Source organism: Podarcis vaucheri, assembly GCF_965113315.1.
Source record: "Podarcis vaucheri genome assembly, chromosome: 1".
Lineage (NCBI taxonomy): Eukaryota > Metazoa > Chordata > Lepidosauria > Squamata > Lacertidae > Podarcis > Podarcis vaucheri.
In genome coordinates this window covers 99,935,528-99,959,285 of record NC_138759.1, presented here as the reverse complement: position 1 = coordinate 99,959,285, position 23,758 = coordinate 99,935,528, and the positions used below count along the sequence as shown (strand labels likewise).

The 23,758-nt window shown below is 44.4% G+C and overlaps 1 protein-coding gene and 1 long non-coding RNA gene across 2 annotated transcripts in view; one reads left to right on the top strand and one right to left on the bottom strand.

The window, feature by feature from the left end:
• Window positions 1-23,758, bottom strand: part of THSD7B (thrombospondin type 1 domain containing 7B) — a 633,259-nt gene that overhangs the window by 542,059 nt on the left and 67,442 nt on the right. The gene's annotated exons all lie outside the window — the stretch shown is intronic.
• LOC309519279 lies at window positions 1,935-7,352 on the top strand. The gene is made up of 3 exons (XR_014213781.1): window positions 1,935-2,051; window positions 5,517-5,656; window positions 6,947-7,352. It is a non-coding gene; the product is annotated as an uncharacterized lncRNA (long non-coding RNA).

Here is a 23,758-nt window from a genome sequence, read left to right as displayed (position 1 = left end):
CTGTGTCCTACCTCCAGTGTACTGGAGGCAGTATGATTCCAAATAACAGTCACTAGGGTTCACAAGCAGGAGAGCGGTACTGTGCTCATACCTTCCTTGCAGGCTTCCCATAGTCCTTTGATCAACTGCTGTGTGAATAGGATGCTGGACTAGATATGGTTTTGGTCTGATCCAGCAAGGGCCATCTTATGTTCTTACAATGACTATTCCCCTAAAACAAAAGGCGTTCCACTTAATAGGGAGCAAAAGAGCCCGCCACAGCTAACAAGGAGCAGACATTGCAACCAATCAAAAAACCTTTCGCCTTGTAAGCACACAACGCACTCAGTACCTGCAATGTGCAACCCCAGCACCTACTCCTCAAAATAAAAGTCTGTATGTGGGGCTTGGTCTGGTGAAGTAACGAGTTTCTGTATTGCAGTCCTTGGTCCTTCCCTTGTAATAAGAAGCCGCTCTGTGACAATCAGGACAAATGCAGACCCAGTTTGCCATTTAAAAGAAGGACTGTCAATAACACTCCACAGCTGTCACTTTTATTACCCGTCTCCCTCCCCCACCCCTCTCTCAATGCATTATTGCACTGGTAACCATGGCAAGAGGCCAAATTGCTTCGCCTCCAAAGTGTATGGCTACACGAGAAAAGAAAAAGCACCCACCGTGTATGATACCTTTCACTGTGCTTAGACTTGTTTATGTTGCTGGGGCACGCACAGATTCTCTTGGCCATTTTGCACAGCACCTCCTTTTGCAGAAAGCGAATGCTCTCCAGGTCCATATATCAAAGTTATGGCATTCCGTTTTTCAGCGAAATAAATAAATAAACCTGTAAATAAGGTCAACAGGATGGGAATGTTCCGGGTGACAGAACCCTTAATGGTTTTTGAGGAACAGCTTGTTTCTCTCTTCAAAAAAACTCACCTCAATTTACTTTGAGCCTGTGCCTCTTAAACACATTTTGCCTAAGCACAGGGAAAGCACAAATCCAGCCATTTTCATGGCCATAGTTAAACACCACAAGCCCACCATAAGCAGCTCAACGTCAGCATAGCTACCCAGTTATAAAAATGAAGTCTGTGGGTGATCGTAGAGAGGTATAGTACAAAGTTTGCCCTTTTTAAAAATAGAATATTAAGCCCAATGAAATATACTTCATGAACAATAAGGAACATTCCAAATTCTGGGCATTTGTAAATTACTTTAATCAATGTCATTTATTTTGCATAAAATTAGAGTTGAAGATAAACTTCTTTCATTATTACGGCCATATAGGGATTCCCCTGGGTTTGTCCAGCTTCATGGAGACAGAGTGAACCTTTTGTTTTTACAGCCAAAAGATTTACAGTTCTATTCTTCTGCCTTTCTATATGTCAGGTGCAAAACAAAGCTCATCACAGAGAAAATGATTGTCAAAGGCTGGCAGTCTCTCCAGGTCCTGAGACTGAAAACCATGGCCACCTGACTCCTGTGAGGTGACTTGTGAAAAACAGAGCAGTAAGCAGGACCTAATACATGCTAGACAACTGTCCTGATTCACAGATAATTCACCACAATAATGGAAGAGATTGCTATGGGGGGTTATAGACAAGGATAAGGAGAGCTGAGGAAGCAAAACTGAGGTGAATACAAACATAAAGGGGAGGCCAGGGAAGAAGAATTTGAATGGAGAGCATTAAAAAGCTAAATTATCTCAAATTCTGCAGCTGCAGAATTCAATTTTGTGACAAGAATAAAACCATGGAAGGTTCACGAAAATTGCTGGTCCATTTAGTGCTGTGCTGCATACAGTAAGGAGCAGTAATTCTCAAAGGTCTCAGCTAGGGAAGCTTCACCTGGTGGCACTGGATTGGAATTTCTGCACACAAATCATGTGCTCTATGACCTAGGAACACTCCCCATTCTATGTTGTGTCAGCTTGCTTATTTCCCAGCCTTTGTGCACTCGAATGAACCTGGCAACAGCACTCCAAACCAAAAATGGTGTTAGGTTCTTACGCTTTGGAAAAGTCAATGTGCAGGAATTTGAGAAGCAGTGGTGCTTGCATTGGGAGAGAGGTGAGCAGCCAGCTGACATCTATAAATAATTGTAATCCACTTTTACACAGAAGTGTGTGGTTTGGGAAGGAGAGCTTTGAACCACACGCCATGTTAACAATAAAAACAGCAGGTTGTCAGCCAGCCTCTTTAGATGGCTCTTGGCTTTCCTTTCTTCCAGATGGGTTCACAACCCTCCTCCTTTTAAATCGTCACATAAATTTATCTCTTCTGTTTGCAACTCCCAAGTAAAACACTGACAATTCCCTTTGTTCTTCTAGTCGGCCTTATGTTCTCAGAGATCACTCTGATAAGACACCCACCAGATGAGATCTTGGAAGAAGATCAAGGCAATCACTTTGTCATTTCAACAGCACCCACGTTGCTCCTAAAAGAACCTTTTCCACTTAAGAGACTCTCACATGCCCAGCCAATGCAGCATCCTCCGTATCTTGTGGGACCACAAATCCCAACAGACCCAGTCAGTATGGCCAATGCACAGGGATGATGGGATTTGCAGATAGTCCAGCAACATCTGGCAGGGGAAGCACTGTGTTGTCTATCCCTGGCTGAATGGGTCAATGGCCATCCCAAGAAGCAGAGGTGTTGCTAGGTTCTTAAGACACTTAATGCATAGCCTTATGTCTCAAATTTGCAGGTGCCAATTTATGTCTGTGAGGAAACTGAGGTGGTGGGTGGGCTCCCACTGACACACTGCATTTTGCAGCATGCCCAGCATACGTGTAAACAAAATTTTTGAAAGTATTTTTAAAGCAAGGAAGGGGAAAGAGATGTGGGATCAAGGTCCTTGGGCTGCTCCTTAATAACATCCATGGACAGGGGCATCACAGGGGGGAAGGAGACTGAGGGCTCCCCCAAAATCTTCAGTTGCGGGGGCAAGCCGTTGCCCTTGCCCCTGGAGGAAGGGTTTGCAGTGGGTGCAACATTCTGTTCAATATTAGATGCAGAAAGTCTATTATGTGAAATAAGATGTTGTCCATTTATGCTTTGCCTTTTGCACTGGACCACTAATAAACATCACCACTGGTTATTCTGGCACAGATTAGAAGCAGATATGCAGGCATATCTTCATGCACTTCTGAATGAAAAGCATCCATTGCAGAGTCTGAATTGGGTGCAGCTTTCCCCACCATTTTATAATACATATGTACCCCCATTGTCTGCCTCAAACCACTAGTCTGGTACATGGATATAGTGAGATTAGTGTCGAGTTTGTAAAGAACATCGGAGCTGTACAGATGAGGAATGATAAGGGATGCTTCATTCTGAAAATGGCCTGCTTAATCCATCCCCTCTTTAAATCATTCTGTGAAAGGAGCAAGTAAAGTGAAAATGAACCCCTAAAAATGTCTAATATTTAACTGAGACAGAATTCTGAAATGCACTCCGTCTACATCTCAGTACATAGGGCGGGGAGTCTCACTTCTGTTGTACAGCTTGGACCGCCAAAGATAGAAGAGAGAATGTTTTTCACGATCATATCTCCATCCTAGACAGCAGCTCACATGCTATATATTACAAACTAGTAATGTATCCCTTAGCCTTTTCAATTAAAACAGCAAAAGTGTGCCTATTACTCTTTTAACACTGCTCTCTGAAGTCACACATGATGAGTTTAAATCAGCTTTTAGACTGAAATATTATAAGGAGCCAAATGGTCTAGAGATTCTGCCCCATCTGCCATGGCCATCTTCTCAAAAAACCTCACCAGAAAAGTGATATACTTTTAAAATTAAAAGTAAACGCCTCAAACGCAGCAGGGTCTCTGCTTAGCAAGCAACAAAACAGAAACTGCTAAACTGAGCATTAGTCTGAGGTTTGCGGGGGGGGGAGGGCCGTAGCTGGGTACATGGATGCAACACCAAAATCTACCACACTGCCACTTGCCTTCTTTTGGATTTCAATTTCACGGCAGCACCCCAGAAGCTCTGTGTCTGGTCGTGCTCCCTTAAATCAGCCTTTGCTATGCACTGAATTGTTATGTTGCAAGTGTAGGGTCCCTAAACAGTTCATTATAGGGGATGGGCAGAGCTGGCCGCTGGATCCTAAGTTGCTCCATTCCCCTGAGAGGAGGTTGATCTGGGCTAGAGTTTTCATTGCTAATTCCTCACCTTGCTTTCAATTATTATTATTGGTATTTATATACTGCTTCATGCCAAAAATAGGCTTCTAAGCCAAATGCAAGTATATAAACTAATTTCACAAACATTAAAATCTAAACATCTTTGACATGCAATAAATCTCTGCAATAGATTTTCATAGCAAATAAAAAGTGTAGATATCTTCTGGGCTGAAGCAGCTCCTCACAAATGTGATGTATAGCTCTGTTGGTATAGCGCATGAGACTTAATCTCTGTTGGTATAGCGCATGAGACTCTTAATCTCAGGATAGTGAGTTCCAACCTCATACTGGGTGAAAGATTCCTGCATTGCAGGGGATTGGACTAGATAAGCCTTGTGGTCCCTTCCAACCCTACAATTCTCTGATTCTACACCTTTCATCCTGTCCGACACATAATATATGATGTGCCAGAAGGGATAGGGCTTGGCTGCACTCTCTCTTCATCAAATATCCTTTCCAGCATTACAGTGGCAGCTTTGCATAGTTAATAAACCAAGAGAAAGAGAAATCACGAGGAAATGTAAGTACAGGTTTAAGATCTGCCTGGGTGAAGAGAGCTGCTGTCATTTCTTCCATTTCCTGATCATGACTGCTTTAGGCAGGATTGGCAATTTCATCAATGACAGTCTAACTAATTTGTTAGTTCTCTGATCTTGATCCTTCTTGAAGTGTGGACAGCAGCGGAAATGGATTTTGTCACTGCACTGGGTTTGAAGACAGAATGGGACCAACATGTCTTTTTCCGTTATTTTCTGAATCTGTTGGGAGCAAAGGATTGGGACAGCAACTAGGCTCAACATGCATCAGCAGTCAGCATGGCCAGGCATGAAGTGGTCCATGGGCTGACATGGGCCTCCTCCAATCAATAATACCTGTCTCTTGTATGTGAAAAGTGTCATTGTGGCTACATAAAGATAGCTAAAGGGCAACTACTCATAGATTTGAGACTACAAGCAGTATGAATGGTAAAATTATTCCATACAATAGGATGGTGGGGAGAAATACAAAAAAAAGCCCATTAAGAATACATCTTTTCATTGTTAAAAAAAATGCAAACAACCAGTACCATTGCCAATTCTGCAAAAGTTGCTTATGAATCTTACGGTAATACCTTAAGAGTACAAAGTTTGCAACTGATTCAGGTACATGCGACTTTGTATCCATGAAGAGGAAGGAATTATAACCAGAAAGATAAGTATGATTCCTGTGCAGCTTTTAGCAGTATATCACACACACATTACAATGATGAAAGAAACCATCGTAAACTGATCTGCAATGCAAAACCTATGTTTTAAATACCAGATTTTTACATTCTGAAAAGGGTTGCACCTTTTAACCAACAGATGAACTAATCCGTGGCTTTCTTTGAGAGGCATCCCTGGAAAACGTGTCTAAAGGGTGGTATTTATATCACAGGCTATCCCATTTGCAGAGAAGAAAAGGATTACCTTTGAAGTGTAAAGATCAAAAGCTATTTTTGCAGGTAATAAGATCTCTCTCAGATGGATTTCAGTAATAGAAACTGGCTCATCTAGAGCAAAGTAATAAAAATGTAAGCAAAGTGTAATAAAAGAAAAATGGAAAGTAACTCACTCACCCTGAAATGCACCACACAGCATTCCACAAAACAATGTTTACCAGAACTAATGTGGTCCTTAACACATAATGGAAATTCTGTAATATACTGGTTTTCTGAGGTTTGAAACAATTTGGTTGTGGTAACACTATCATAAACAAACTATTTCAAGTAAACGGTGATAGCAGTCAGAGTGAAGGATGAATGAGTGGAACTTTACCCAATGGATGCATTCAGACGAAACACTAAACCACAAGCCTTACCTCCCCTGGCACAGTTGTGAGGACTAACCACAGGCATTACATTGTCCAAACCCTTCAAACCGTGGTTAAACTTAACTATGCTTTGCTTGAAATCACAACTTTGAACCATAGTTTAAGAAGCTGACTTATTTTCACGGACTGTCGCTCAGATTAGCCACAGTTTAAGGTTTGAACGTAATGCTAAACTACAGCTAATCAGTATCAGAAGCGAAAGCTTCTGATCTCCTCAGCTTGGCTGGAGAAGAGAAGAGAGGTAATGCCTGAAACTCACTGCTGCTCGTTCTAATTCTCACTATGCTAAGCTATGGCTTAGTACCAAGGTCACCAACCTGAGGCCCATAGGTCCCAGTGTGCCTGCCAGTACATAATATGGCAGCTATGAAAGGTCTTAGCAAATAACTGCTCAGAAAACCACAGTATACGAGATTAGGGATGAGCATGTCTACACCATTTTGTATTTATTTCTCTTTTTCTGCTCTGTTATATGTGGCAGCCATTTTGTATTATGCCACACCCCTGCCGCTGCCATTTTGCGGCCTGCATTGATGATACTTCCTTAGAATTCCAAATGTGCTCACTACCCAAAAAGGTTTGTGATTCCTTTTTTAGTGTGTTATCCAAAGGTAGCTAAGATCCCCTTTTCAATACAAAGGTCACTTTATATTTTGCAAAATAAACATGCACAGAGTTAAATGTGAGCCCACAATGTGAACAGTGGATTTCTCCAACAGAAGAAGAAAAAACACTTTAGGAACTATCAGGAAAGCCAATGAGTTATTTATCGAGAGCTCCCAGCATGCAATGTTTCTTTTGCAGTGCTGAATTGGTCTTCTTGTGTCTTAACCATTCCTGTTCAAACTGTGTTTATTGCTGACTGGTTTCTTGAACTGCTGCCTACTTAATTGTTGCTTATCTGTCTGGCCCTTTCTTCCAGGAACACAGCAGTAAACAAACCAACAAAAGGTTATTTGGGTCACAGTTGTTGTAACCCTCCTGCATTTAAGGAGCACCTTTGAGCTAGCCTTCCAGAGTCTTGAAAAGCCTTGCAAAAAGAAAGACTTCAAAACAAATCAGTTTTTTAATAAGGTAGTCATGGGTGATTTGACTCGTGGAAAATGACGGCAAACAACATGTGGCCTTCCAGCAGCTGAATGGGAAGGCAGATGTGCCTCAACAATGGCTGAGTCAAGCTGTTGTTCTGTGAGAGAAATACATTGGCATCTACTGGGGGGTGGGGGAGAGAAGGAGCCAGTTCCCCTCACCCCAATGAACTAGATTCTCTGGATTCCCAACTTTATTTATAAACAAAAACAAAAAACCCACAAACCTCTAGCACTTGTAAAACCCAATATAGGAGGCAAAATGTACAAGTACTATTATATTCGTTGGTTTGTAAGACATGAGCCTCTTCCCATCTTTCAGTGCTTCTAGTCTATGAATTACCATATTTTTCGCTCTATAAGACACATCAGACCACAAGACGCACCTAGTTTTTGGAGGAGGAAAACAAGAAAAAAAATATTCTGAATCTCAGAAGCCAGAATAGCAAGAGGGATCACTGCGCAGTGAAAGCAGCAATCCCTCTTGCTGTTCTGGCTTCTGTGATAGCTGTGCAGCCTGCATTCGCTCCATAAGACGCACACACATTTCCCCTTACTTTTTAGAAGGGAAAAAGTGAGTCTTATAGAGCAAAAAATACAGTAAGTCATATTAATTATTAGCATTCAGGAAAGTAGATCTAGCCTGGACTCTGACTGCTAATTTTTAATTTTTCCTCTGTTCCCTGTTGAGTTTCATTCATGGTATACAGTTGCATTTGTTGGACTGTGCACACACTCTCGCCTTTTCTGCATCCGGTGCACCCCCAAAGTTGATTTGGAGAGCAGTGGAGACACAATGTTAGTCACAATCCATATTTATCTAGTCATTTCTTGTGAAACATTGCATTTTGCTGCATTTCCCCACAAACCAGCTCCAATATGAAGTGGGTTGGGGGAGAATGACCTTGCTGCATTTTAAGCTGGCGACATGTACACAACCTTGATCGAAACCAAATTAAAATGTATCAGTCTGGAGAATTAGTTCAATGAGGTGTTTTGAAATCTCCACTTTCAGATAGCCCCAGGCCTAACCATCAGTAGTGCAACTTTGGGAGTAATATTAGGGGGAAATGAATGTTCAAGGCCTTAAGCCACAAATACTCTTCTGTGCCATTTATCAAGGATGCTAGCTTTAAAGCTTCCCTCGCAGCTTCCACTTTGCACTTTTTGTTAAGAGACCAAGTGAAAAGTGGAGCTGTGATGAGCCATGTGCTTCTCACAGCTGGGCTAGCAAGGGTGATCTATAGAATGCAAGGGGAAAACCTATAACTGATTTATGTAATATCACACCTGTGATGAGATCCATGGTGGTACCATTTCTCACACAGACCCCACCAACCATTTTAAACTACTCTTATTTATTACGGTAGTAACAGGTTCATTCCACTGTAAATCTTCCAGAGAATTATAAAGTGATCCAATAATATAAGCCCGGAAAAGTATTGCAGCAGCAGCAACTAGCACACAAAAAACACCCAAACCCTTGGTTCATCCAGCTCTATGATGGGTAAGGGGACCTCTTTGTCTAGGCAACCAGTTAGAAAAAAATAAGCACACACATGTATGCAAAACAAATTGAAATACTGTACTGTAAACCTTGGTGCCCTGTAGAGGAGGGAGGGAGGGGAGAGGGAGACAGGGAGAGGGAGGGGGGAGAGAGAGAGAGACTTCCCTGTGTTATGACTCTGATCTAACTTCTCTTTTTGGATTTCTCCTATGAGTGGTCATGAGGCTGCTGGATTTGGTTTCATCTGGAACAGGATAATAATCAAATTTTGCATAATTGTTCCTGAGATCTAGAAGCAGTTTTTCTCTTTGATTGGATGCCTATTTTGAATGAAGATAATGCAAAACTGCACCGATTTTAACAAAATTTGGAAGGAAACTAACAAATTACATTATCCATTTATAAATCTAAGTTTTTATTGGTTACTTGGAATTCCAAAGTAAGGTACAAGGCTGCATGTAATATAGGATTTCATACTTGCCCTTCACCATAAAAGTCCCAGGCTGGATGACAACAATCCAATGAAACCGTTACAATTAGCAGAACTCTTGAGCTTGCTGGAAGCCACCGCTGCTAGTTCTCATTGTTTCTCCAGTGGTGGCAACAGGAACGGGGCACCTGTGGGGAATGCCGCCCCATGGGATTCTGCCACCCAAGGCAGCTGCCTCAGCCTGCCTCATGGGCAGACCGGCTCTGTACATGGGTTCCCCCCTCCTCCCAAATAGTTGCAAAAGACAGTAGTTTCAGGCAGCTGGCTGAGGACTTTGCCTACAGTCCTCAAGTTCCTGCCTGCCTCTTCTGCTCTTGGATCACACTGCAGTGACAAGGTGGGGTCTAAGGTCCAGCTTAGAGTTCCGGCAACCTTTGTGGAGTCATCTGATACTACCATTGGCATGTTCAGGTCCTAAGGCTCTTCAGGAACAGAGATTTCTTCAGGATAGCCAGCAATGTGGGGAGTCTACTAGGAGGATCCTACTCTCCCTGCGCCTCCTCATCCAAAGATCTTTGGTTCCGGGTCTTGGCACTTCTGACAAACGTGGGGTTCCTCTATAGTCTCCTGTTCAGGAACTGTGAGGGGATGATTAGCTGCTTGTGCTTAAAATTGTGCTCCCTCAGAGTTTGTGCGGCTCCACAAACCTCTGTGTGTGACAGAGCTCCTCAGACATGTCTGCTCTAGTCACTCGTAGAGTCTGACAGTGGCTGCCTGCGGAAGCGCTTCCAGCAAAGAAGCTCCTTAACGGAAACGCGTCTCCTGGACTCACGACGTGGCAGCTTCCGGCGAAGCATGGGTCTCCCTACGGTTGCTTCTGACACCTCCCCGCTGTTTTCGCTGGACGTGTCTCTCACCCCTTCCTCTCCCCTGCTAGTTCCTGCCTTGGCTGCTGCGTCTCTCTCAGCATTACTGAGATCCTCCTCCAGAGACCCCTCGCTCCCCCTGCTGGTCCCTGCTTTAGCTGCTGACTCTCTCCCAGCCTCTGGGAGCCCTACCACCTCCCTTTCCTCTGATGTCAGTTCCCTGACATCCACCTCCCCTCCAGGGCCCCCTTCCCCCCCGCCCCTACTCTCTCCTCTGGGCGGTGAGGAGCTAAAACCCCGAAAAGAATCCTCTTCATCTTCAGACGTCTCGAACATTTCCCTCCATCGGTCTTCGTTCCGGCTCGCTGAATCCTCCTCCGCCTCGGAATCAGAGAACCCCTCCAACTCTTCTTCTTCGTCGGTGGTGGCAAAGTATTCCCTCCGGAACCTCGCCACTGGCTGAGGTTTACGAGGGAATCTCTGATGAAAAGTTTCTATCAAAACCTCGTCATCTACATCCTCTGCCATGACCCAGGTGTTTTCCGACTCCGGCTCCCCTTCCCACATTACCAAATACTCTACTTGATCTCCCTTCCACCTGGAATCGAGAATCTCCGCTACATGGTAGCTGTGTTCCTTTTCCTCCATAGCTGGTCCCCTATTGACCCTCCCTTCTCTGTCCCCTTTATACGGTGACAGCAACGACCTGTGGAACACTGGGTGCAGCTTCATGTGGTTCGGTAACCGGAGTCTGAAAGCCACTGGGTTGACCTGCTGCGTGACTTCAAATGGGCCCAGCCTTTTGGGTCTTAACTTCTTACAACCCCCTTTGAATGGTAACCCTTGGGTGGACAGCCACACCTGGTCCCCCACCCTAATGCTTTCCCCTTCCCTTCTGTTTTTGTCTGCCTGCCTCTTATATTCCTCCTTAGCCCTGTTTAAGTTAAGTTGGAGCTGGCGATGGATCGCTTCCATTTCTTCAACGAACTGTTCTGCAGCTGGAACGCTCCAGTTCTCCCCTTCCCCCCCTGGGAAGGCTCGGGGATGGCACCCGTGATTAGCCAAAAAGGGGCTCATCCCCGTGGACACGTTCTCTGCATTGTTGTAGGCAAATTCTGCCAACGCCAGCTTCTCCACCCAATCATTCTCTCTGTCATTCACATAACACCTCAAATATTGCTGGAGGACACCATTAGCTCTTTCCGCCTGCCCGTTGGTTTCTGGATGACGGGCAGTTGAGAAATTCACCTCTACATGCAGTAAGCTCATGAGCTTCCTCCAGAACCTGGAAGTAAATTGTTTCCCTCGGTCAGAAACCACCCTCAAGGGGGCGCCATGCAGCCTAAACACATTTTCTACAAACAATTTAGCGGTTTCTTCTGCTGTGACCGCATGTGAGCAGGCTATAAAGTGGGCCATCTTGGTTAACAGGTCTACCACAACCATGATGGCTGTTTTCCCTCTGGACCTTGGCAGATCAGTCATGAAATCTATTGCCACTGCTTCCCATGGTCTTTCAGGCGTGGGTAGTGGTTCTAATAAACCTGCCGGTGCCCGCCTCTCCCCCTTGGCTCGTTGGCATTGGTCACACCCTCTCACATACTCCCGCACATCTTCCCTGACCTTGGGCCACCAGAATTCCCTGGTAACCAGCCACATGGTTTTGTGTTGCCCAAAATGCCCTGCTGTGGGGCTATCGTGCAGTTGCTTGAGTACCTTTTCCCTCAATTCCCCTTCAGGTATATATAACGCTCCCTTGTAGTACAACGCCCCGTTTCTCTCCTCAAAACCCCCGGGTTTGTCTCCCTCCCTCCTGAGACCCCTGAGTTTGTCCTGGGCGTATTCATCCTGCACCGTTCCCTCTACCAGTTCCCTTTGCCCCACCAATGCCGCCCCACACACCCAGCGGTCCTCTGGAATGACATGGGTCTCTTCGGGTGCTCCCTCCCCCTCCAAATATTCAGGTTTGCGTGAGAGAGCGTCCGCCCTAACGTTCTCTGGGCCTGGCACGTAACAAATCTCAAAGTTAAATTTGGAGAACTCCTGGGCCCATCTCAACTGCCGTTGGTTGAGCACTCGCGCAGTTCTCCAATACTCTAGATTCTTATGGTCCGTGCACACTTGCACCTTATGTTGTGCACCAATTAGCAGGTGCCTCCATCTCCGGAAAGCCTCATGAATCGCAAGAAGTTCCCGGTCGTACACCGTGTAGTTCCTCTCGGATTTGTTCAGCTTTCGCGAAAAGAAGGCACACGGTCGCCACTCTGACTCCTCCTTCCCCGGCTGCAGAAGAAGCACCGCCCCTATGGCTCTGTCAGATGCGTCTGTTTCGACCCTCAGCTTTTTTTGTAAATCCACATGCAGAAGTTGTTCTTCAGAGGCGAAGGCCCTTTTCAGTTCCTCAAACGCTCGCTCTGCCTCCGCCGTCCAAACAAACTTCTTTTTACTGCTGAGACAGTCCGTGATGGGCGCCGTCAGGTGGGCGAAGTTTCGGATGAACTTACGATAAAAGTTTCCAAACCCTAAGAACCTCTGCACATCCTTCTTGGTTTTGGGTGTTTTCCATTCCAGCACTGCTTGAACCTTGCCGGGGTCCATGGCCAACCCCTTGTCTGACAAGCGGTACCCCAGGAATTCCACCTCCTTGGTATGAAACTGACACTTCTCCAGTTTCACCCACAGCCTGTTGGCTTGCAGCCTGCTCAACACTTCTCTGACGTCTCTCACATGTTGCTCCTCATTCTCCGAATACACCAACACATCATCTAGGAAGGCCACGCAATTCTTGTAGAGCAAAGGCCCCAGTACGTGGTTCATGAACGATTGAAAACACGCGGAGCCTGTTTGTAATCCAAAAGGCATCACGAGATATTCAAATGCCCCCAAAGGGGTGAACATGGTGGTTTTCCATTCATCCCCTTTCCTTATACGTATCAGGTTGTACGCCCCCCTTAGGTCCAGCTTTGTAAAAATCTTTCCCTTCCGCACCCTGGTCAAAATATCATCAATCCTGGGCATAGGAAAAGCCGCCGGCTCTGTCACTGCATTTAACCGCCTGAAATCACATACAAGTCTCGGCTTGTCCGTGTGCTTTTTATCCACAAAAAACACTGGGCTACCCCCCGCTGCCTTGGACTCTCTGATGAAGCCTCTCTTCAGGTTCTTGTCAATGAACTCTCGCAACTCCTGCATTTCTCTGTCTGACATGGCATACAACTTGCCTACAGGAAGCTGTGCTCCAGGGAGTAAATTGATCTGGCAATCAAAGGGCCTATGCGGGGGTAGTTGGTCAGCTTCCTTCTCGCTGAACACGTCGCTGAGATCTGCATACTGTGGTGGCACCTTCACCTTCTCCATTACTTCAGTCCCTGCCAGGGTGGCTTGGGCCCCTGCTGAACCCTTTTCCCCCCTGCAGTGTTCTAAGCAATGTGCTGAACCGAAGGAAACCACTCTTTGATGCCAGCCCACCAGCGGATCATGTAGGGCTAGCCAGCTCATTCCCAAAATAATGGGAGCGCCTCCCAAGGTGGCCACATTAAACGCTATCAGTTCTGTGTGCCTTGCCACCCTCATTATCATTGGGACGGTCTGCAAGCTGACTCCTCCTCCCAACAGTTCCCTGCCATCGATCGTGGTCACCTGCAGGGGGTTGCTTAAAGGGATCGTCTGTATCTGGTGTTCAGCAGCAAACTCCTTGCTCATAAAATTGCAGGAGCTGCCTGAGTCCAACAGCGCCTTTATTTTTAGGGGGTGTCCATTTTGCAGCTCTAGCGACACTTCAATCACTAGAGCAGGTCGAGGAGCTTCTGGCACGGGCACTTTCACTGCTCTTTGGCCTGGCTGCAGTGCCCCGACTGTGGCAACCAGGCGTTGGCTTTTACCTGCTCCGTTTCTCCCTGCTCTCCCCCCTCAACAGCTCCCACCATCCCTTGCCATTCCTTCCTCTGGGGGCAGACTCTGGCAAAGTGGCCTGGCTGTTGGCAGAGATAGCATTTCCGGGCTCCTTTTCCCTCCTTCTTAGCCCCCTCACTGGGCTTTGAAACTGCGCGCACGCGCGCTGTTCCGATTTCCATCGGCTCTGCCGGCGGGAAAGCTGGCTCAGGAATGTCTGGAATGCGGAACTCCTTCCAACGTTCCCCTCTCCCTTCCCGCCTCTCCAAGGCTCTTGCCTCCTGGCGCGCTCCAATGGTCAGCGCAGATTTGGTCAGCTGATCCATAGACACCGCCCTGGGGCTCCGGGACAGCTCGTCTTTCACAGCCGAAGAAAGACCTTCTTCAAATAGCATCTGAATGGGTGCCGCCGATAAATCCCACCCCAATCTGTGAATCAGCATGGTAAATTCAGTCCAGTACTCACGGACAGCTCGGCTTCCCTGCTTGCAAGCCATTAGCTGTCTGCGCACCACCCCTTCCTCAATATCGCTGGAAAACATGATATCCATTGCACGAAAGAACTTCATAGTGTCCTTTAGGATGTCATTGTGCGTTGCCATCAGGGGTCGAACCCAGTCCCGCGCCCCCTTCTCAAGATGCCCAATTACGAAAGCAACTCGCGATTCCTCATCAGGGAACTCATCAAACTGCACATTAAGGGCATATTGCATCTCTGTCCTAAAGGCATGGTAATCCTTGGGGTCCCCCCCAAACTTCTGCACCAATCCTGGTACCTTTCTGGGGCACTGCGTGGTTCTCCCCTTCTTGTCTGCATCCTGAGCCCTTCTCTCCTCGAGCCTCGCCGTCTGCAGCGCAAGTTGGACCTCCAATGCTCGGTATCTTTCTTCCAAGCTTGGACCAGCTCCACCCCCTGCTCCTCCGGCTCCTGCTCCGGCTGGGTCGCTCATGATGCTTTCTCCTGCACAGGCAGCGTACAGAGACTGTCAGACTGCTGTGAGGGGATGATTAGCTGCTTGTGCTTAAAATTGTGCTCCCTCAGAGTTTGTGCGGCTCCACAAACCTCTGTGTGTGACAGAGCTCCTCAGACATGTCTGCTCTAGTCACTCGTAGAGTCTGACAGTGGCTGCCTGCGGAAGCGCTTCCAGCAAAGAAGCTCCTTAACGGAAACGCGTCTCCTGGACTCACGACGTGGCAGCTTCCGGCGAAGCATGGGTCTCCCTACGGTTGCTTCTGACACCTCCCCGCTGTTTTCGCTGGACGTGTCTCTCACCCCTTCCTCTCCCCTGCTAGTTCCTGCCTTGGCTGCTGCGTCTCTCTCAGCATTACTGAGATCCTCCTCCAGAGACCCCTCGCTCCCCCTGCTGGTCCCTGCTTTAGCTGCTGACTCTCTCCCAGCCTCTGGGAGCCCTACCACCTCCCTTTCCTCTGATGTCAGTTCCCTGACAGGAACCAATTGTCATTAGCAGGAGACTCACAAGTATTAATCCAGTCCATAGCCTCTACTTTCTTTCTTTCTTTCTTTCTTTCTTTCTTTCTTTCTTTCTTTCTTTATATTTTTGTTGCAAAGTAAATACATCAATACCAAACCATACATAAAGAATAATATAAAGAAAGAAAAAATAGAGACGAAAAAGAAGAAAAATGCAAAGAAAAGTAGTCAGTAAAAGAAAAAGGAAAGTATAATATTTCAATACAATAAACACTATTTTACAAAATAATAGTAATAATAGACTTCAATCACTCTCACACTTCTTTCACCTTTCATATTTTATCTGTATTTCAGTATTATTTTCATCTTAATATATAGATATGTATATACAGTGATACCTCGAATTACAAACGCTTCGGGTTATGTGTTTTCAGGTTGCGAACAGTGGGAAATCCAGAAGTACCAGAAAGGGTTACTTCCGGGTTTCGCCGCTCGTGCATGCACAGAAGCGCTAAATCACTCTTTGTGTATGCGCAGAAGTGCCAAATCACGGCAGATGCAGCGCTGCAGGTTACGAACACTGCGGGTTGTGGATGTGCCTCCGTCAAGGATTACGTCCGCAACCCGAGGTTGAACGTTATGCATATTTCCTCATTTCCATTCACGAGGTCATTTAGACACAGCCAAATTTTTACATTAGAACATTGTCTTTCTAAATAACCATCCAAGGCACTTCCATTCCTTCTTGACTGTGTTCATTGGCTTTAGTCATATTATATCTGTCAATTTGGCCAGTTCCAAATATTCACATAATTTACATAACCATTTCTCTTTGGTCGGTACCTGGTTACCCTTCCAGTATTTAGCCACCAGGATTCTCACCGCTGATGTCGCGTACAGAAAGAATTTCGTATTTTCTCTTCGAATATCACTATTCAACATTCCCAAAAGATATGTTTCTGGTCTTTTGCTATGTGAAGTTCTTAGTAACTTTTTTATTTCATCATGGATCATGTCCCACAACTTTCTGATCTCTGGACATGTCCACTACATATGGCAGAAGGTTCCAATCAGCATTGTGCATCTCCAACACTTATTACTAAGCGACTTGTTCATTTTAGCCAATCTCTCCGCTGTTAAGTACACCTATGGTGCATTTTCAGGTAGTTTTCTCTTATTTAAATAACATGCTGTAAAATTTATAATTTTTGTCCACAGTTTTTTCCACTCTTTATATTCAGTTACATAACCTAAATCCTGCTCCCATCTTATTATGGCCTTTCCCTTTTCCTCTTTTTCTATTTGAGCATTCTGTAACAGCTTATACATTTTGGAGAGAGTCTTTCAGTTGTTCTGTAAAACCTCCTTCTCTAAGGTCAATGCTTTATTATCAAACCCTTTTAACATCTTATCTTTTTCAAAGGTCACCCTAAGATTGTAGTATTCTAGCCAACTTATCCCTAGTTGTTTGAGTTCTTCAAACCTTTTCAGTGAAAAGGCATAGCCTCTACTTTCATAAATGCAAAAGCACTGAGTGTCTCCATATCATTTAATCATGGACCCATTTGGTAGGTGCATGTTCCCAATATCCCTTGATGGTTAAGGCTGTCTTTGATGTTTAAAGGTAATTAGCAGAATATCAGCTCAGATCAAACCACTTTCCCAGTTGGGGGGGGGCAAAGAGTCTCTCCTTTTTACTTACTTGTTCTGGTCAACAAGATGACTCAGGCCAAAGAGGTGCAAGTGACTTGTGTCATGCCCCAGAATGAATCAGTGTCTCATGGTCCAAGGTCATTCGCTTTTTCCAACTCTCTGACTGACTGACAGGCTGTCTGCTTCATTTGTTTTTAACTTTAAGGAAGTTTGGTCCAGAAATTGGCTTAAGTACAATTTCCATCTCACCACAAGTTTCCTGTGGTCAGTTCTGGAATTATATTTAAAACTTTCAGAAATCACACTGTACCATCTCAAGTCTGAGGCATGCCCACTTTGACAAGTTATCTGTCTCATTTCTCATCTGTAGTTCCCCATGAAATGTCAAGAGATCATCTCTAGTTCCTTTATTTCTGAACTAAAAACCAGGACGTGAGGGAGGCATAATATAGTGTTATGAGTTCGTGAGTGCTAGACACCCTAAATTGCCAGGTTCAGTAGGTGTTATAATTTAATCAAGGCTTAGTGTGATAAAATTGTGCTAGACAAGTGTGTATTTAAACCTGTGTATTAGACGGTCCTAAATCCAGCATGTGTTAAAGGCTAATTAAGCCAGACTAAGCTTCCTATGTTTAGGGTAGTCACCTGAGGGATGGGCCAATAGAAGTACAAAGCATGAAAGGACCTCTGTTAGAGGTGGCAAAGAAGTGGGGCCCTGTTCACTCGAGAGAGAAAGCCAATAGATTAGAGAAGGAAGGGGGAAACAATGTGGACCAGAAGCTTAGAGAGTAGGAGTTATGTGACAATCAGAAAGCAGGAAGAAGATAAATGGCTGAGGACTGTTCGGATCTAGAACTGCAGCTATGAAAGAAGCAGGACTATTTTGGGGTGCTGATGCTGTGAACCCCTCCATCGTAGGATCAGGATGTAGAAATGTGTAAATAAAACATATATATCATAAAAGCACCACAGTCTCCACTGTGCCTCATTTACAAAAGGAAACACAAACACTGGGTAAGCACACCTGGAACCCCTAAATTCTTGCACTGATTAGAGATTAGGGCTGACATGAAATAATAGCTATAAAGTATTGTCTAAACCACAGAGCCTAGGGCTTAGAAGGTCGGCAGTTCGAATCCCCACGACGGGGTGAGCTCCCGTTGCTTGGTCCCTGCTCCTGCCAACCTAGCAGTTTGAAATCATGTCAAAGTGCAAGTAGATAAATAGGGAAGGTAAACGGCATTTCCATGCGCTGCTCTGGTTCGCCAGAAGTGGCTTAGTCCTGCTGGCCACATGACCCAGAAGCTGTACGGCGTCTCCCTCGGCCAGTAAAGCAAGATGAGCGCCGCAACCCCAGAGTCAGCCACGACTGGACCTAAACGGTTAGGGGTCCCTTTACCTTTATCTACTTCATCAGCAAACAGCAGGAACAACTTTCTGACACTAAGAGCTGGAACAGACTCCCATTAGAGGTGGTGGGTTCTCCTTCCTTGGGGGTTTTTAAGCAGAGGTTGGATGGCCATCTGTCATGGATGCTTTAGCTGAGATCCCTGCATTGCAAAGGGGTTGGACTAGATGACCATCAGTACCCCTTCCAACTCTACACTTCTAAGTTTTTGTGACACTTTCACAAACTGACCAAGACTTGAATTCTAGGCCACATATTAGAAAAGCTCTATTATGTGAATGGACTGCTTAATATGAGTTTAATCTAGTGAGTTTAATCTAGTGTCTGCTCACTCTAAATGCCCACAACCAGAGTGATACGGGAGATGATATTTGTTATGATAACAAAATGGGTACAGCACACTAAACTGGGGCAGAGCCACATTTAGATCAAACGCTTTTAAACCTCAGGGTTCTTTCTTTGGGAGGGGGAAAGAATCCCTTTCATTCCCTTTTTTCAACAGAAATTTGATAAAAATAGATTATCTTATTTTGTCTGCCACCAACACAGCAATAGCTCTTTCTGACAAGCTAATCATATTTGATAGACATCACAAAAATTGCAAAATTGGTCATAGATTGGCTCAGCCGAGGCCATCCTACAATGAGGAATTGTGTGACATTTAAAATGACTAAACATAATACAGGATACAGATTTCATCGTTTGAACAAGTAGTTCAGTTTGCTCTTGACAGTTTCATTGTGAGCTTAGCTATTTACTATGTTTCCTTATACTGATAATTTAGACATCTGAATTTTTTTTTGGGGGGGGAGCAGAGAAGCAGAGTTTGTTTTCACCTCAATCTGCGGCTGCAGCCCCAGGTTTCAGAAAGCCTGAAATGAGTTGTAGTGCTGGTGAAACAATCGTGTGCATGTTGTCACCAGATGCTGAACTCCACATCTTTTCAAGGCACATCAACACAAACTGTCAAAAACAATAACACTTAAAACCTTCTCTCCCTTTTTAGCTGATCCACTGTTTTAACACCTTAACCTATGCACTGTAACAGATCCACTGCAAACACATTCAATGAAACGTATTAAGAACTGGGCAAACATTAAATGTTGCAAGAAATCTCTGGACCATGGGCCCAATGTGAGCCAGCCCAGGTCCCATTTTAGCCCAGAAGGCCATTTTCCCCATGCCATGCCTACCTGCCCCTCTCCTGATGTCATGTACTATTGTCAGGTATGGGGCAGGTAAAAACGTAGCTGTAAAGTACAATCAGGAGCCTTAAAATGCATTCCTGAGTGTTCCTTGGCAAGTGTGGCTTGTGTGACCTTTTAAATTTGGCTGTGTTCACTTCCACTATGGGAGTCCAGGTGAAGGAAAAACGTCATCCAGGAGCAGGCTGAAGGTAGATTAATAGCACTTCCCAGCTGCATATCCTCTTTTGGTCATTAAATCCACCCCTCAACTCCACTTTCTATATCACTAGGGCAGATCTGAGTTTCAACATATGGGACTACCATTGTTAAACGTAGTCTAAGCCTAAGAGCCATACTAGATGGGGCAGAGGGGGTGCATTCATGTCTAATTTGGCTCTTAATCAAGAGGTCTAGGGGTATTCCCCAGTGATTTGTTAAAGCCCGACTAGAGTGTCTAGAGAAATACAAAGCTGACCTTTGAACATGTAGAACAACAACAGAATAATATTGCATGGTGATTCAAAGGTCAGGAAATGTATAATTCATATTAATTTGGAATAAACCTTAATTAGCCTTATTACTTTTAAGTGGCAACAGCCTACCAGTCTTTGAACCTGCAATAAATAATGTGCCACCCTTTACGCTATTGCTATAGTTGCCTGGAGGTAATGAAAAATGAGAGCGAGAGAACTATTTAAATGTTGAGGAAATATGGTGCTGTGCAATTAGGCCCTTCACTTTCTAGTGAGAATGCTGTGTTATATCTGGAGGGTTGGGATGCACACAAACCCGATTCAGCTAAAGGGGAAAATCTTTGTGAATGCCAGCAATTAGTCAAAACCCTGTCTGATGAGTTAGTACTCCTTACACTATGGGATTCTCGTTGAAATTCTCCCCTCGTTTGGTTCTGTGTAAATGCCATTTGTCCTCTTGGTACTTAAAGGCCAAACTACTTTTCAGTTGAGAAAACTTGTATGCAAGGGAAGTATGGTTCAGGCTTCCAGTGCCCTGGAATTTGCAACACAAAAAGGGCTCCAATAGTACACGCCTACGCATGTCTACTCAGAAGTAAGGCTCCTTGAATTAAATGGGGTTTATTCACAGGTAAGTAGATCTAAGATTGCAGTCTTCATCTATGCAAAGCCTACTTCCTAAACTTAAGAATGCGTTGGCAGGCGCTCTTCAGGATTAATTCACATACCCAGGACTAAGCCCTAATATTCCCTGGTTCCATTGTCTTGTTTTGGAAATATTCACTTTCTGATCAGATTGCAGTAGAAGTGTAGCTTCTAGCTTCAGAGGTAATCTTATAGTGCCAGAACACAGTATGGCTGTACTTCACAAAGCAGCTTTGCTGGAATTAAGTAGAGTTGGGTTGGCTCTATGTTTGGACAGGAATCCACTCTGGAACCCTGAGTATCCCACCTTGCATTCTATCCAGTGCCCCAGCCACTCTGTGTTCTATCATGGAATAAAAATAGGATGAAAATGTTTGGGGTTGTTTTTTTTTTTTAAAAAAAGGATCACAACTGATGCTAAGAACAGAATTTGAATACAAACTTGAACAAAAATGTATCTGAAAATGCTGTGTGGGTGTACCTAAAAGCAGTAGTGGATGGTGTAGGAAGAGACCACCACTCACCTGCTCACATTGTTGTTGCTTACCAGGGGGAGGCAGTGGTGAGGTCACTGTGGTGCAAACGCACCCCCAGATTTGTTTCGGCTAGTGAATATGCACCATGCCTGCCTTGTTCCTCCTCTACTTCCTGGTCAGAAGCAGCAATCCAACTTACATGAGTGTGTAGCAAATGGAAATCGAATGTATAGAATCACAATTCCACCACCATGGAATTGCCATATGCAATCACCTTAAAAAGAAAAAATTAATCTGCTTCCACCTGATGGTGGACAAGCACTGCCTCAATACCACCCAGTGCTGAAGCAAACATCATTATCCAGTAGAAACATAAACTAGGCTGTGAGTCTAATACGAATCACTCCTCTGTATTCATGGAATTTCTTTGTTTTTCAAAGCAGGCAGATAAGACATTCATCTTGCACATTACTGCGGTCAGCACACTATTTTTGCTTGTTTCCTTAAGCTTGATAAGTCCACTTTATACTGATTTGCCTCAAGGCCATCTATAGCCCTGTAATTTCCACTAGTGTCACACAAATTCTGAGGACAACATTCTCCTTGACAGCCTGAATTCATCAAAATCTATGTTGCAAGCTATGGCACATTCTGATTTATACTGTTCTGGATTATAAAAGGCTGGAACACTGAAAACGGGAGCTTTACTACCCTCTAGTCTCAATTAATTGCAAAGTGTTTTCATTAGTTCAGTAATCTTCAGCATTTTGAAACCTGGTAAAGGGTTTCACTCCAAACTTGCAGCACAATGCCCTCTTCTTCTTCTTCTTCTTCTTCCACAGATATATTCAGATGTCATAATAAACCATAGTTTATTGGAACAGCAACGAGACTAGCCTCCCTACTCATCCTTCAGTTCAGTGCAGAAGTGGACAATGCAGTGAGGCAGCATCTCTTCGGCCACACTATTCTTGTTGAGGGGTGGGAGGAGGTCACCATAGTACAAACATGCTCGTTGGGAGCATTGGTTCCACCAGCGTGTTTCCACCACACCAACACCAGCAGAATCTCACCTTAAATCTGACAAACTCTGGATAATCTTAACTATGGTTTGTTTGAACCAAACCAGCTTCAAACTATGAGTTATGAGTCCGACTTGTATCAACAAGCCATAGTTAAGAGTAAACACAGTTTAGGATTTTCAACTCCTCACAGTTCATGACATTATTTAAAGGTGACTACTAAATATTTTATTTTGAAATAAAGGATGTGCAGATAAATAAGAACCATTTAAATTATAATAGTAAAAAGAAAGAAGAAACTGTTGTCTTCTGCTGCTTACACAGAAACCCACTGCAAACTGAGCTAACAGTCATTCTTGATGAGGTCTGGGAAACTGCTGGGGTTGTAAAAACTTTCCTAGCCACACTCCAAGCCAACTCTCCAGGAGCTGGCCTCCTGTGTCATAGCTGCTCCTATTAAAGGAGTCACATGCCAGATATTTAATTGATAATGCATACATTACAGAAATAATAATGTCGTGTTTATCTTCCTAGCCATTTACAGACTTAAGATTTCCATAAAATCAACCCAGTGCTATCTATATTAAAAACAAAAAAACAAAAAACAGGACCCCTATGGAAATTCCCATTTGTGAGAACAGATTAGTAATTTCACTTTCAGCTCCTCTGGGACAGCTTGAATCCTGTCTGACAAATTTAGCAAACATTGCAGTGTGTACCAACATTCCTGATCTTAATAAATATGGAAGAATATTTATTTGTATGTGTAGATAAAAATACACACACACACACACACACACACACCGCTTTGAATCAAGAATCCATAAGGCAAACTGCAGCATTATTAAAATCACAAAACATTAAAAGCAATAATCCAAATAGCAGCTAAAACTAACAGATCACCAGCACCAAAATGATCCATCAGGAGCAAAAAGCAGTCACAGCTTAATACCATTAGGAAATCCCAAGAACACTCCAGAACAGTACCGGCTTGGGGGGATGATGAAAGGTCAAAAGGGAAGGAGTAAGATTAATTACATAATGGAGAAAAATCCAAAGATTTGGCACCATTGAGAAAGCACCATTCCCAGGAGTCATCAGCCATATGTCTGGTTGGGCCTCCCACAACCAGGGACCTCGAAGAAAAAAGTCATGTGCTACCTGGGGTATTAAGATGGGAGAAGGAACTCCTACAAAATATGCCAGAGCCAGACTGTTTAGGACCTTTAAGGTAAAAGCTGGCACTTTGAATTGGGACCAGAAACCAACTCACAGTCAAAATAGTTGTTGGAGAATTGACATTATGTTCTCCAAGCTACATGCCCCAGTTAATACCTTGGCAGCTACATCCAGCACCAGTTCTATTTTCCAGACAGCCCTCAAAGGCAGTCCCACATATTATTATAGTTTTATGAGTTTGGGGGTGCATGTGTTTACATTTTCACATGGTTTTTATTGTGTAGAGATAATTGTTAACTTCTTTGGTCATTTTTAAAGAAATTGGGGCAGGGGGTGTATGTGTGTGTGTAATAAATATTCTCCAGCGTAGCAGATATTCCACCCCTGCTTCCAGGGGTAACTTTTGTGCCAATAGTTTTTCTTGTCTCTCAGCCATCACTTATAGGATTGCAATTGCTTTGTCACTCTTTGGACTTG